The sequence below is a fragment of the Urocitellus parryii genome, unplaced genomic scaffold (assembly GCF_045843805.1).
Source record: "Urocitellus parryii isolate mUroPar1 unplaced genomic scaffold, mUroPar1.hap1 Scaffold_40, whole genome shotgun sequence".
In the NCBI taxonomy this organism is placed as follows: Eukaryota; Metazoa; Chordata; class Mammalia; order Rodentia; family Sciuridae; genus Urocitellus; species Urocitellus parryii.
Window position 1 is genome coordinate 3,572,151 of NW_027553586.1, and position 16,800 is coordinate 3,588,950.

The 16,800-nt window shown below is 38.0% G+C and overlaps 1 pseudogene; it reads left to right on the forward strand.

Moving 5' to 3' along the window:
- Nucleotides 1-16,315, forward strand: part of LOC144252289 (beta-galactoside alpha-2,6-sialyltransferase 2-like) — a 28,951-nt pseudogene extending 12,636 nt beyond the window's left edge.
- The last annotated feature ends 485 nt before the right edge of the window (nucleotides 16,316-16,800 follow it).

Sequence of the window (16,800 nt, forward strand, 5' to 3'; positions counted from 1 at the left end):
ACTCGGGACTTAATTCATTAAGATGAATGTGGAGGCCAGGTATTGAGGGCTCTAACAGGTAACATTCTAAGGAAGCTATCCAAGACAGAATGGCTCCCTCCTGAAGGACTGTGGGTCACCATCCATCTTGAGACTGAGGCTGGACATTGATCGCCACCACGTCTTAATAATAGGTGCAAATCAGAATCACCTGCAGAAAAACTTTTCAAAGTCTGTCCATCATCAGACCCCTATTTCCAGAAATAGAGCACACAGCCTTGATTTTTTTTCTCCAAAAGCCCTCTGGTGGATTCTCCTATATGTCCTCCACTGAAAATCAAACATTCAATGGGGCTTGGAACTTTTCAGATCTTTTGTCAGCTTGAGGTTCCCAGCTCTCCTGCTATTTGTGAAAAGACAGCACTTCTGTCTGTTGCCCTTGTTTTTTCCTCTGTGGGAAATATCCAAGCCCATGGCACAGCGCTGTCCCACCGGACAGATGTGGGCAGAGAGGATGCCAAAATCCAAGCAACACAGCCCGTAGCTGTGGGGCCTGAGCTGCCGCATGATGATCTGGGAGGAAGCTGGGGAAAGGAAAGTTTCCTTTTCTGGTCCCAAATTCCTCCTGCTTCTTCGCTGGTACCACCTGGCTTGAGAGTTTAGTTAATTAAAGAGCATCTGATCCAACTATTCTTAAAGTTTTTAAAACCACAGAAATGTTTCAGCTTTGGACAATGACTTGGGATCTTCCTATACCCCCATGGTATACCCATGGCATCTACTTGAAAGTGAGCACGGTGCTCTCAGGGCCCTTGGAGCTAAGCCTTTTCCCACACATCTTCTCCAAGCTGCATTTTATGGTGGCACCTGACACACTTCTGAAGATCCTTTTTAATCCAAACTTACTGTTTTTTTTTTTCATACAGTATACCTACAATAAGTGCAAATGCACATTCTCATGAATATTAACAAATGTGTACACTCATGTAACCACCATCATAATCAAGAAAGGAAACAGTTCCATCACCCCAAGAGTTCCCATGTCACTCCCTCCCAATCAGTCTTCGTAGCCCTGTTCCTGGGCCCTGGTGGCCATGGTCCACTTTGTCACTCTAGATAAAATTGGGAAAATTTATTTTTTGAAACACACTCTTCATGACAGAGATCAGCAAACTATGGCTGGCAAAATCTGGCAACCACCTGTCTTAATCAGTGCTACCACGGTAGCACTTCATAATAGCCACAGAGACCACTCACAGAGTTTCAGGTGTTTATCATCTGACCCTTTGCAACAGCCTAATAACCTCTGATTTATCTTTTTCTCTCATTTTGTTAAAAAGCAAAGCATCATCTCTGCCAGAGCTAGAACCCTGGTCTTGCTTGACACTTGTCCCTTAGGAAGTGTCTATAACCATGATAAGTCACGGTCCTCCATGTTCCCTCTATCTCCAACCTGGACCCTCAGCATCCACATCCACTTGCTTGCATGCTGTTCTGTTTCCTTTTTACACTGTAGTTCCCTGTACTTGATTGCGTGCGTGTGTGTGTTTTTTTCCTTAGTGGTACAAGAAGCCAGATTACAACCTATTCACGCCATATATTCAACACCGTCAGAGAAATCCAATGCAACCATTTTACATACTTCATCCTAAATTTATATGGCAGCTTTGGGACATTATCCAGGAGAATACCAAGGAGAAGATTCAGCCAAACCCTCCATCTTCTGGTTTCATTGGTATGTGTATATTAAAAATTGTAATAATTGGGCAGGACCTCGTATTTAATAAACATAGTCAGGTTATATAGTAGAGCAATTAACAGGTGTATTTAGAGATTAGGCCAAGGAAATGAGAAATACTCTTTTCCAGTTATCTATTACCATATAAACAAACACCTCCAACATTTCAAGGTATAATGCAAGAAATGCTTTATTTTCTCCCATGATTTTGTGGATCGGCATGGGCCAGCCTGAATGATTTTTCTGTTCCATACAGTGTTGATGGAGTCACCTGGTACTCAATGCTTCGTGGAATAGTTGCACTTGCAGGTCTAGCCCCTTGGCAAGGAGAGCTAAAACCAGACCCCAGCTGGGACTGTTGAGCATGAGCCTGCATTCTCTTTCATGGTGGTCCCAAGGTAATTAGAATTCTTAAAATGGCAGCCCAAGATCCTAGGGAGAGTGTTCTAAAAGACAGGAAACAGAGGTTGTCACGTTCTTAAAGGCAATGCCTGGAGACTTGCACCATGTCATGGGTGCTATTCAGTTGATCAGAGCCATCTCAGAGTTTACCAAGTTCATGGGGAAGCAACATAGACCCTACCCCTCGATGAGAGGCAATTGAAACATGTCCAGGGATTTATAGGTCTCTTTAATTCACTACTCACCCCCATTCAGTTGCTTATGGGATGCCAGACCGAGGAGCTGAATTTGTGACCCTAAGACAGTACGGTGTATTTTAAGGTTACTGGTAGGTAAGAGCTTTGATGAGACTAGTTTTAGTATCACTTAGAGTTCTCTTAACTGGAGAGTCCACTAGCTCTAATCCAAGAATGGATTTATATATATCAAGATAATCACACTTAGCCTATATATTTTCAGCCAGGTGTTAGACCTCAAAATTTGTGGTTTTGCTCCATTTCTTTATGTTTCAGCTTATCACCAATTATTTACTTGATTTTATCCAAGTTGTCAATATTGAGGCATATCTTAGGTCCCCAAAGTGATAGGAAGACTACAGGAAAACCAAAGGATATTGGTTTTGTTGCTATCCCAATTTCAATGAATTTACCTCGCTGATCCACCCTTGGGCTACACAAAGGTCCCTATGAATAGAAGAGAGAGTTAGGGAGATAATGCTTGTTTGGTTATGAATGCAGGATACACATATATCTGGAAGCAAGGCTTTCAGGCCTGCACGTTTTGGAGTGGGTTTATACTATTGTAATAATGTGAAATGTTTTACGTAGGACTCCAGAAGAAAAATTTACAATAGGATTGCATATTATTTTCCTTAAGTCTTATTTCTCCCCCTTCTTTAAAGCCATGTTTGAAACTCTTTGTTTCCAAATCACCCATGAAATTCCAAATTCTTTATCTTTTGTGTAGTTTCATAGGATCCTTTTGATTTAGGAGAGAAAGTATTATCTGGTTTGTCAGCAAAGGGTAAACAGGAGAGAGTAATGCTTGGACAGCATAATAGAATGTGGCACAAGTTTTATAAAGACTTCTTTTCATGTTGTCACCTTGAATTTGTGTGAATAATGTTTGATTAGGACAAAGGGGGGGACTGTCAGATATAATTATTATTGACATGTAGTTTTAAAAATTCAAAAGTTATGTTGTTGTTGGCAAGAAAAGTACTTGCCCACACATTTTGTTGAAGGAAATCATGCCACATAGGACCAACTTCCTTTGATTGCTATTTACCTAGAGTCTGGAGCTTGCAGAGGCTCATGATCACCTTTAAGGCTTCCTTTGCATGAAAAGGAAATTGCAATTCAATGTCTTTGCAAGACTGTAGGTCAGGGATACCTAAGTGTGAGTTTCAATCCTTCTTTGCCACTTGCTAGCTTTCTGACTTTGGTCAAGTTGCTTCATTCTTTGTTCTTTGATATCCTCAGGCAAGGAACAGGAATAATAACAATAATAAAATCTTTAGATGGATAAGGTATCTTGACAATTTACAATCACTATTATTTTCTAGCACTGCCTCATCCAATACAGCCGCTATTAGCCACATGTGACTATTTAAATCTCAATTAATTCAAATTAGACAACAGGATAAATTGTTTCTGAGCCCCAGCAGCTCCATTTCAAATTCTCAACCACGTGTTCTTGGTGGCTTGCATATCAGACAGTGCGCATAGAGAACTCTGCCCTTGTCACAGAAAGTTGTGCAGGGCAGCACTGTTACGTTTTACCAATCAAAGAAAAACAGCAGGCTGTGCTGTATGGGCGGGATTGAAGATACAATAGAAGCCATAGTCTGACTTTGTTAAATTCCCCTCCTCCTCTTGAGTCTCACCATGGTTGTGTGAGAGCTCTCACTAAGGATGGGCAGCAGAGGCAGCCTGGGTGAGCTTCAACAGCACCCTCTGAGTAAGTTCCCTGATGCTGTTGTAGTCTTTGTTCTCCTCTTTGGTCTTGATCAGAAACAGGCTGAGAGCCACAGTCTGTTTTATCACTTATCTGACATTTTCAATAGCAGTTGAATGATGTCACCCACATCTCAATCTGTCTGCCATAACAACTTTTAAAAAGATCAATGAGTTTTGTTTTTAATCAAAAAGTATTTTCCACATGCCTCTTCACATTTGAAGGTCATGTTGAAAAGTATTGACCTGTTGTCTCAGTAGTCATCATATCCCAGCACTCTCACCTCTAACATCCTCTCCTAAACAAAAGAACCCATGGTAGAGCTATTAGGAGGGATCAGAATGTTTGCACAGTCCAACACTGTGCCCTTGGTACACAGGTCGCCAGGCCAGGGTGGGCCCTTGTCCACAGAACAGCTAGGCAGCATCCCTCGCCTCATGCTGGACCCACCCACATAGGTCTTTGCTCCAGATAAAGCTGTGAGAATTACTTTCTTCACTGACATGTTCATTCAGGTGTGAAAAATTGTCTCTGATTTGGTGACTTATATTTCCAAACCTATCGCCTTCATTTTCTTATATGCTTTTAGGGATCTATGTATGTGAAATAAAGGAACTCTAAAAGTTGGCTGTTTTGAACATGAAAGACATTTCTTTTTATGGAAATGAATTCAATAGGGAAGTTAGGTTCACAGAGAGACGCCCCTTAAATGTAGTGTGATTGGTACTGTTCAAGAGACTCAATTCATCTAGAAAGGAGTCATCCACCAAGCCAATACTATTTGAGCACCTCCTGTGTACCAAGCAAAGGTCCTGCCCACTTGGAACATGCAGTGAATTGGAGGAGGTGGGGACTATGATGCACAGGTATGTGTGCATAAATGAAAGGTAATTACAAACTGTGACAAATGCATTGAAAGGAGCAGGATGCAAAAAGGGCTGGGCAGTATCTACTCTGGCCATCACTGTGTTTTTATTCTCAGTGTGGCAAATAGTTGAAAAACAAAATGAAGTAAGTAGAGTTGGCCCTCCTTATCTGTGGGTTCCACACCTGTGGATTTAACCATCCATGAATGCATGTTATAGTTCCGTGATTCTCAAAGGTTATCACTCATCACAGTTGCCCATGATGTGTATGCTTTTCACTGCAAAGCAAAACTTAGCTACTAAAACAATAAGCATGTGTCACCTTACAGAGTTTCTGTGGGTCAGGAATCCAGGAGCTGAGTGACTGGATGATTCTGGCTTGCAAAGTCTCATGAGGTTACAATTGATCCCTCTGGACCAGGCTGGATGATCTGTGCTTCCAAAATGGTTTGTTGGTAGGGCTGTTGACTGGAGGCCTCAGTTCCTTATGCCACCAGGCTGCTTGGGCACCCTTATAACATGGTGCTGGCTTCCCAAGAGCAGGGAATCTGAGAGAAAGAGCAAAGAGGAAGTAACAGTGTTTTTATGATGCCATAAACCATCGGATTTGTTATATGCTATTCATTAAATAAGTCAGTTCCCTCGTGGGAAGGAAACTACATGGAGGCATGATTAGCGGGCAGAAACCATTCAGAGCCAATTTTGAGGGTGTCTATGACCGCTTTTTAAACTAAATTACTCAGTGATTCTGAGTAGGTGGAGGTGGTGAGAATTTTCATTTCCAACAAGTTTTCAACTGGTGTTGATGCTAGTCCTAAGACCACACTTTGGAACCGACGTTTTTAGCTTTTTAAAAATCTCAGAACACTAGAAATCTAGTCGATAGGTAGACATATTGGTATATGTCCCAACAAAGTGATATGCACCGGCCTCAGTGAGAGGACTCAGGATTCCTGCTCATCACTTATTCATACTGATCACGTCTTTGTTAAATGTTGAAACACAAGTGGAATGATTATTTTTATTTGTGTTTAGTTAAAACAATGTTATTAAAAATTATATTATTATTATATATTTATTATTATATTAACAATGTTATTATTAAGACAATACTATTAAAAATATAACATTGATCTTTGTCTTTGAAACTGTGTAGCATTAAACCCTACATTCCAGATTTTTAACTACAAATGCAATTATGCATTTCATTTCTTTTGAAGACATAGCTATAAAATTTACTGTCATTACTAATAAACAGATTTTATGTTCTTAAAAATTATTGTGAAATGGCATACATAATAGCTGCTTGTAAATGTCATTTTTTAAAGTGAACTTCTGTTTGTTTCTATATCCCATTTTATTGGGAATACTGATTAATGGGTTATAAGTTAGGAAACCTACTCCCGTTGATTTCAGAAAACCATCCTCTCCATAACATTTGGTGGGATGATTTGGTGCAATGAACTACATGATTACATCCTCTCTAAATTCATATGGCAAAATCCTCACCTTCTATATGAGTCAGTTTTCATCACTTTCCAAATACCAGACAAGAACAATCTAGAATAAGAAAAGTCTCTTTCAGGCTCACAGTTTGAGGCTCGGTCCATGGTTGGCCTCCTCCATTGCTCAGTGCCTGAGTGAGGCAGAACATAATGGCAGAAGGGGACAATGGAGAAAAACACCGCAGCTGTGGCAGAGGAAAGAGTGAAGAGCCAGGGACAAAATATTCCCAAGGGCATGCCCCAGTGAGCTCCTTACTCCAGCATGCTCCACCTGCCTACAGTTACCAAATTTGTCCATTCAAATTGTTAATCCATCAATTGGATTAATCCACTGATGAGGTCACAGCCTCCACAATCTGATCATTTCACCTCTGAACATTGCTACTTTGGATATCATGTTTCCAACACATGGGTTTCCAGGGAACCCTTCATACTCAAGCCATAACAACCCCGCAAAGTGATGGTGGTACCAGGTTGGGTCTTTGGGAGTGATTAGGTTAGGAAGGCTTAGCCATCATGGTTGGAATTAATGCCCTCATACAAGAGGCTCCCAAAGGTTCATTAACCTCTGCCACCATGTGCAGATGCACCTAAAAGAGCCATCCTTGAACCAGGAAGCAAAGCCCTCATTAGACACTGAATCTACTAATACTTTGATCTTGTTCTCCTCAGCCTCTGTCACTCAATTTTGGAGCAGCCTGAATTGACTACTAAGACATTTCATCCAATACCTTCTATTCTAGAAGGCTAACATTGTTTTTACACGTTCCTTAGCAAACCCTAGCCCACTACCAACTGTCTCCTTGATGGCTCGCAAATCATGTGGTTATGCCTTGTTGGATTAGGGTGTGTGCGTGTGTGTGTGTGTGTGTGTGTGTGTGTGTGTGTGTGTTTCTGCTGGGAAAAAGGGAAGCAATAAATGTTGAACAGAAAGAGTCTACAAGGAATTTCTGCTGGGTGCATCAGTCTGCGTGTTTCTTCGTTAGTGGGAGTGGAGATGTTTGGGCATCAGAATTGATCTCAGTATCCTAGGGCAGGCTTAAGTCTTTTCCTCTTCTGTAGAAGATGTATATTATCATTCCCAATGAGCAATAAAATCAGATTTCCTAGTGAAATTAAATTTGGACAGAAATACTTAGTTTGCAACTAAATAAATTCTTATGTTATCTGAAAATTATTATTTGCTTCCTTTTCTGCTTCAAGAGAAACAACAAAAGTTGTAGGATTTGAAGAACACATTAATCATGTGGCAGAAGCAAAATCTCAATACCTTTTCATCAAAATTTATTGTTGGAAAAACATCTCATTTCAGAAGTTTGTAATTCATATAGGAATTTATCAAATATTATATGTAATTTAGTATGCTTTTAAAATAATAACTGAATTAGAGAATGTGTGTGAACCATTAAATTTTTGCATAATACAAATCTATATTTATTTTAAATGAATTCTCCCTTTATACATTCACTTTAATATTAATAAGATACTCATTAAAATTTTAATATCTATAATGTACACTTAAGTTAGTCCTTTCAAATTTCTAAAATAATATTTTCAAATCATGTTTTCTACTTTTTTAAACATTGGGACCCTATAAGTGCTAAGCAAACCTGCAAAATATTTTGAAAAATCACGATTAAGAAATGAATATTCATTGAACTTAAACATGGAAACTAACTCAAAATGTTGTACATTGATTACTGATCATTATTTTTCAAGACATTTTTAAATAACTTGTAATATGCATTTTGATGTTCAGTAATAAGGTAAGTGAAATATGACCTAAGTTTTTAAGAAATCCCATAATATTAACATGTAAGTTTGGGAAGGTTTAGAGATTTATTTTTTAAAATCCATATAATGATCTTGGTCCAAGCCCTAACCAAACCCTAGAGAAGAGAATGACTATCTTGGCTCAATAGCTTTTCTTTGGAACTTATTTTTTATTTTATTTATTTATTTATTTATTTATTTAGGAGGTGTTGGGGATTGAACCCATGGCCTTATGCATGCTAGGCAAACACTCTACTGACTGAGCTAGATCCCCAGCCCTCTTTGCAACTTTTTTGAGGAATCACCTAGAACTTTGTAGTCTTTCTACAAAACAAGACAATAAGTTTATTAACTAAATGTTTAAACATTTTTAAATACGAAATAACCCACACACACTTCTTGGAACTGCCATCTTGGTTTTCTTTTATTATGTCTTCCAAGTCTTGACCACATTGAGGTGTTAACACTGGTGTATGACCTCACCCTGTCTCAGCAAGTGACACCACAGAACAAACACACAGTAAACATTTGCTGAGCAAATGATTGAAGCAGAGAGTGTGAGGTTGAGATCTTTCTCTTGAATTCTTAACTTCCATGCATAAGATGGCCCCCTCCTCAATCTATTACTTGGCATGTGCATTGTGATTAACACCGTGAACTCTGAAGAATCAAATCTTGGCCCAAATAGCAGTTTGAGCTTGAGCAATCTACTTACCATGTCTAAACCCCAGTTAATTGGCTTATAACTCAAACATACTAACAGTCCTTTTAACCTTGGGTTTTTATGTGACTGATCACAATAACTAATATTTACTGTTTACTATGGTTGTGATGTGTCTTATCTAAAGCTTTATGCTGGGTCAAATAAGACTGTATTTCCAAGCAGCATATTCATTAAAGGCTTATAATCAAGGTGAATATAGATTCTGGTTTCCTTTGCTATTATAGAAGATATATATATATAATTATATCAGATAGGTATATCATAATTTATGCCTCTCTTTAGTTGTTGAATATTTTGGTTGACATATCATCAAACAATTATGTTGATGAGTCATTACTATATTCATTTACTAACACATACTTTGTAAGTTTATTTTATATACATATGACATCTAAAATTTTCTTTCCTTCAAGCTGATTCCTTAAAATAAATTTCTAGAAGTACTAATATTAGAGTAAAGGTTATAGCATTTTGATGATTGTGGCAAAGTGCTGACTAATAATTACTTTCCTAATGACTAACTAGTTGAATTTCTATGTCAGAGTCCATATCTGTCCTCACAATTCACAGAAAGAAATAACTAGTAGATGGCATTGGAGATGTATTCTACATACTATTCCCTTCTCTAAATGGATTCATACACCTACTGGGCTGCACAAGTATTTTGAAAATTAAAAGGTTGTAGCAAGGTAATTTAGATGAGGACTGGTTTCTTTGAAGCATAGTAGTTTTTTCAATTTAAGTTCCTTACCCTCAGACAGCTACTTGTTCACATATGAGGAGCATTTCTCTATTTCATCCCTAGTTGCCTACTAGAGATTTTTACCATGTTATTTGGTGCAGTGAAGTCATTTTGTTTCTGCTTCAGCCTAACTGAGTAAAGAATGATTTACCTGGAATCCCACGGCTTCTCTTTTGCCGTCATAATATTAGATAATTTTATGGAAGATGAGTGAGCTCACCTTGGGTCAGAAAGCCTGGCTAACATTTGCTACCTACATACACAAGGTATCCAGGCAAACCAGGGGGTACCACGAGACAGACAGCCCAGCCTCCCATGCAACATGCACACAGACATGGAGATTGTTTAGAATGTACAGTTGCCAATTTTTTATAATAGAAAACATGAACACCCTCACTCTCTTTTGCAAAGGCAGCCTCTACTGATTATATTGTAAGTAATATTTCTGAAATTCACAGAGGCAAACACTATAATTTCTGGCTATTTAATATATACACAAGAATAATATGCTTAACAACAAGTCATAACTTTCTTTCTTTTCAATTTTATATTGCATTTTGGGATCTAATTTTCCAATATATCATCCAAACTCAGAGTGTTAACACAAAATAATAAGCCACTTAATGTCCCTTTTTGTGCGTGATTGTGTAAAATGTGACACAAATTTGTTTGATTAGGAACAACAATGCATTTTTCTGTATATAATGAATCAAATAATACAATATAAACAAGCTAAAAACTGGCCTTCCAGTATTATTCTTGCATTTTTATTTCCTTTAATGAGCTGGATGCTTTTTAAATTTTTATTTTACTATATCAAGTTCAAATTCTCAAACCATCTTTTAATTACAAATATTTTCTAGAAATGTCACTTATAAAGTCACTTATTTTATTGAAAGAATATTAAGTGTGGCTCTCATAGTTTCTAACTTTATGATCAGATCTATGGAGAAATCACAAAACATCTGCTAGATTCCCAATCACCTGGCACATTTAATATACTTAGCCTCTCACCTTTACCACTCACTTAGAAAACTGTTTTGCAATGAACCATCAGTCTTTCTCAGAAATGCCCAGTTTACTTAACATATGAATTTTGTTCAACTGCTTAGTAGAATTGATTTAAGATGATATTATCTCCTGTTACTTGAAATGTGTTCTTTTTATATACATAGCTCATTTTGCTATTTGATGAAATAATATTTTCATCAAGGAGAAAATTCCATTATTCTTAATGATTTGGGATGTTATTTTAAATATGCAGCCAAGTAAAAATCAACATAATTTTTCTGTAATTACAAGTAAGCTCGATGATTGTACTAGATTCTGGTAAAATACAAAATATGTCTCTGTTTGCAAAAAGAGATTTGCAGAGAACCTTATTCGTTCAGAATTTGTGATAATCTGACCATGGGTTCAAGAGTGCTTTTTAATCCAGGTTTTAGAGCAAAGAAATGAGTGTCTATTTGCTTATTGTGCTGAAATCATACAACATGACATTTTATTAAGAACAGTTGAAAAGCATTTTAATTGGTTTGATAATTATGTTGCATGATACAATATTTAAAAGCACAGTTTGGCAAATGAATGCCTCTTGAGCCATGATTGCCTAGAAAATACAATTTTTTTTCTTCAAATGAATCCCTTGTATGGACTCATCTGTAAGAATTGGTCACATAAAGAACTTAATATTAGTTGAATTCTGCTTAAAGATCTTAAATAGGTAGCTGAGTGCCCATTTGACTGGCTTGAAAAAAATACACTAAAAAGTACTTAAGTGTTCATTTGCCTTTCAAAAAGTCCAATTCCATGTTGAAAGCAGCAAAACTTTTGTTAGTGATAAAAGCAGTTAATTTTTGGTAGTTGGTAAACAACATTATTTAACATAAAATCTCTTAAGTGATTTTTAGAGTTATTTTTTACTGAATTGCATGCTATGTGGTGATTTGTATTCTTCTTGCATTTTAGATAATCCTGAGCCAATATTAAAGAGGAAATGAAAAAAGAAGTCAATAACATTTTTAGCCTAACCAGATGTGAATTCCCCATGTCAGTCTAGCATGGGGAAGTGATTATGAAGTAATGTGATATTTTGAATTTAGGCATATATGGATCAGTACAGGAAAAAAAATTAACCTGGCAGACTTGGCTGCTTATCCTTAGGAAGACCTGCTTATAAGTTTAACCCTTGGCTGGCATCTAGGAACTAGGCATTCAGAAAAGTTCCATGCCTGTTACATACAAGAAAATGGGTTATGCTGCACACTTACTTTCCTTCTAAGAGACTAAAATCTTGTTATGTGCCAGGCTGAGATTGCTTGTATGACAAGCTCCCAGTAAAAACTCTGTATACCAAATCTCTGACAAGCTTCCCTGGTTGGCCATATTTCATGTATTGTTGTTCGAGTCATTTGGGGGTGCTATAATAGAAATAACATAGACGGTGTGTCATAAGCAATGGAAATTTCTCTTCTCATGGTTCTGGAGACCAGGAAGTCCAAGATCAAGTCCAATTTGGCTGCTGGTGTGGGCAACCTTGTTTGGTTAGTTGGTGTGGGTGACCTCGCCTTCTTGCTGTGTCCTCACGTGGCATCATAGGAAGGGATCCTCTCTGATGTCTCTTCTCATAAGGACATTGATTCCATTCAGGAGGACCCCACTTTCATGATCTAATTGCCCCCAGAGGCCTTACCTCCTAATTCACATAAAGGATTAGGATTTGCACAGATGAACTCAAGAGGGATGAGGAGTAGACTTCGCAGCTCACTGTTGGAGGAATTGAGTCCATCCTGTGTGATTTCCCTGGGAAGAGGGTTCTGGAAGCTTGCACCTAGTTTCCCCTTGGCTTCCTGCCATGCACCTTTACCTTTGCTGACTTTGTGTTGTATTCTTCGTCCTAATAAAACATAGTCATAAGTATGGCTGTGTGCCGAATGCTGTGGGTCTTCCTGGCAGATCATCAAACTTAGGGGTGTTTGGGGGAACTCCCCACACAGTATGTTTTCAGTGGTAATTTAAAGAACATTTGAAAGCCGTATGCTATTGGTATTTATGTCATTTGTGGATGATGAGGCTCAGCATTCTAGCACTTCCCAAGAGATGCTGATGGTAGTAATCAAACGTTTTTCTCAGCATGACAAGTAGAATACTTTCTCCAGATATCCTAAGACTGGTTATAGGCTGGCCCCTATCTTTAATTTAAAGATGAGTTCTTTAGTTTAATATTTTAAAAGAAAGTTTCTCTAAATTCCCAATGATTTGCACTGTGCCTAGCTTGATAAATGTTGAAGTTAATTGAAGATGACTCCAATAACTCTTGAAGGCTCCACTCTTCACCAATTCAGTCCTGTCTGCCTGCAGTATCCCCTCCCCACCTGCTCCTTAGCACTCATACTCTGAACCATGTAAGCACTATTACACACTTCCATACATTTACAACTAGTAAGTTTCTTCAGTAGAAACTTAATAAAGTTTCAAGAAATTTATTCTTAAGGTTTTTATGAATTGCTATGTATAATTAACAGCTCTTAGGAAAACTGATGTACAGATTTAACCACATCTAATAATTATTTTAAGTATTTATTAAATGACAGAATCTGAATCTAAATGAAAATTTATATATTAATAGCATCCTTAAGAAAAATAAAAAGCCAAGTATGCATATACCAAATGAACTAACCATGATGATGGAAAATTTTTAAATGTTAAAGAGTACCTTTCCCTTTGGAACCATAATTCTCTTTGTCCACCTTTCATCTGTATCCAATGAGTTGCAAAATGTATTTTTAACTTCCTTTTGAAGGTGTTTTCATACCAATTCCAGTATCCAGTATACTACTGTTGACTGCCATTTAAAGACTTTGGGAAGACTCTACTATTAATGAAATTTTAGCATGCTCTCAGCTGAGGTTCAGAATAACACAAAGCCACAAGTTCATATGGAAATACAAAGTGAAATGGGAAAGCATTGTTGCAAAGTCACCACCAGAGAGGTAAAACTCAGGAAGAATTATGCAGATAACTCAGGATACTTTTTTAACCTCTGTTGACTTTCAGTTTGGACAGATTGTGAACAAACAGAAAAATTCTTCCATTTGTGAAGCTCTTGAAGTTATTTTAAGGTATGAAGTATTTATAAAAGAAAATCATATGTGTACTTATTATATTGAAAACATAACTTTTATTCTAGTCTTATGGGATATGTGATTTGAAATGTAGCAATTAGCTAGCAACAAGAATAATAATTTTCTCTAGAAAACTTTTTAGAATAAAACTCAAGTATCCAGTAACTTTGAGACCAAGACAAAACAAGGCCATCTTGAGAAACTACCAAAGATTCTTCTTACTGGGATTTGGGTAGCAGTTCACTTCTAAATTAGCTGTTCACATGCAGGATGTCTGACTACCTGTGATAGCTCAGAGTTCCTATTTTTCAAAGATTATGTTTGTTGTACCAGTCTGGTCCTCAAAGCTTGGTTGGAAGACAAGCACAGTCCAGAAATGTGTGTTATTGGACTACAACTAGATTAATGTGGAAATTGAAAGTCTTTAGAAACTTATAGCAACTCAACCTAGTCATGGCATGCAAATAAATGATCATTTTTCTAGGTAATTCATCTATAATTTACAAATGTATCCATTTGTGATGGATTATCACTATATATAATTTAGGATTTTTTTTTAAATCAATTCCTATAGCCCAACACAAACAATGGAACCCACATTTTGGGGATGTGGATAAATCCCAGCAACTGTATTTTTTAACAAGCTGCCCAAGTCATTCTTTTTCATTCTCAAATGTGAACACTACTACTTTAGGAGGAGGGCCAACTGCATGATTAATATATTTTTCTAAGTATGACATTGTCTTTGGGAGCCAGCCCGTTTAAGAACCAGAAATGCAAAGGTCACAACTGACACAGAATTGACTGTAGTCCCCACAGATGCAGTTATGTCAGTGGCTCGTAGAAACATCCAGATAACAGACACCTGTGGTTCCTGGGTATGATTCTATTGCCAGTTTATAAGATGCCTTTGTGCAAAAGATGTCCTTGAAGCCACCTCATGACATTGTGCAGGGAAAATGTAATAAATGCAGTCATCCCTAAGTGTCTGTGGGGAATTGGTTCCAGGATCTCCCTTACACCACAGTTGATGGATGCTCAAATACCTACACACAATGACACAGCATTTGCATATGATCTAGGCACATGCTCCTGTATTCTTTTAGTCATCTCTAGAATACTTAAAATATCTAATGAAATGTAAGTGCCAAATAAGTAGTTGTTATACTGTATGGTTTAGGGAATAATGGTGAGATAAAAGGCCGGTGCATGTTCAATACAGATGCATGTTTTTCTAGAATATTTTTGGTTGGGTCTGCCAATGTGGAGCTCTGAAACACTGAAGGGTTGCATGTATATCAATCAGTGATGCTTGTGATAGGAAGAGCACTCCCTTAGTGGTTCCCTGGATGCAGCCAGCACAGTGTATGCATGCCCAGGTGAAGGAGAACAGCCAGTCTTGTGGTAAAATATAGTCCCAATTAGAAAGCATCAAAGCTATCCAGCTCCATAAACATGGACCTGGGAAAACTCCACTTCCAGAGAATATGTACATCAGACTAGGAATAAAGGGAGAATTCAATTCCCTAGGCATATGAGCTTCCTCATTCACCTTGTCAACTCTTCATAGATGATTTTACACAAGGGAGAAAAAAATCATAGATTATCATTGCCAAGTAGGAGGAAGAGTTTTGTATGTGTTGGTGCCCATATATCAGGTATCCAGCAAGCACCAATTCCTTGCTCTCAATTGACCCTACCTCAATCACAGTAGCTTGGGGCTGGCCCAACAGAAAATTTGCAGCTGAAAAATAGGTTTTCTGTGAAATAAGAAAGGAAACTGGGAGTCTTGGGAGGAAACAAAGAGGAAATGATCAGTAACTTGGAAGGTTTTTTAAATTTCTGTTTGTTCTGTGGAACTCAGAGTCTCATGCATGGTACCCAAGTGCTTTACCACTGAGCTACATCCCTAGCCCTTTTTTTAGTTTTTATTTTGATACAGGGTCTCATAGGCTGACTCCAAACTTGCAATCTTCCTGCCTCGGCTTCCTGAGTATCTGGGATTACAGGTGGGCGCCACCATACCCAACTTCAGGGCTCCATCTTCCTATGCCTCAGCACACCATGGGCTACATGTATTCCGTTTAGTGGAAGCTGTAGCATTGCAGATGTAAAGAGAGCAAGTGCAGAGCAGATGTTTCTTGCCAGTCAGCCACATCAGTCATTACCACTCCCCGCAAAATGGTCTCTTTTACTTAGTTCTTCACCGAGTTCTAATTTTCTTTCCACGTCAGGAATCCTCATCATGATGTCCATGTGCAGAGAAGTACACATGTACGAATATATCCCATCTGTCCGGCAGACGGAGCTTTGCCACTACCACGAGCTGTACTATGATGCAGCCTGCACCCTGGGAGCCTACCACCCGCTGCTGCACGAGAAACTCCTGGTGCAGCGCCTGAACACGGGCACCCAGGCAGATTTGCATCACAAGGGCAAGGTGGTCCTGCCCGGTTTCCAGGCTGTGCACTGTCCTGCACCCAAACCCATCAATGCACACTCTTAAAAGTGACTCTTGAGAATCAATGTGCAATATGGTACTACTGTTGTCCTCGAAGTCACAAAAGAATACTTGAAACTAGATTTTAGACAATGTAGTATTGAGTCTTTAAACTGTAATTTAGTGGTGACCCTGAGAATTCTTCTCTTTCTAAAGCCATTGAGTATTTATTACTGCTTTGAATATAGAGATGGGATTTTAAAAAAAATACTCGAGAAAGATGCAAAAAAAAAAGAATATATGAAAAGGAAACAGATGTATAACCATGGTTATGATACCTCCAAAAAGGCTGGGCTTTTCTTAAGCCAGTGGTGCCCTTTGTCAGGGTGGGTAATGAAATGGTTTCTATCTAGAAATATCCAAATTGAGGTCTAGTACCTAGCATGTCACATATCTATGTTTTCATCCTTAAGTTTCCTGGATTTTATGATGAATGCCTGAAATATCACTCAGATGTTTTATCTTGGCAGCAAAAAATCCCCCGTATATCT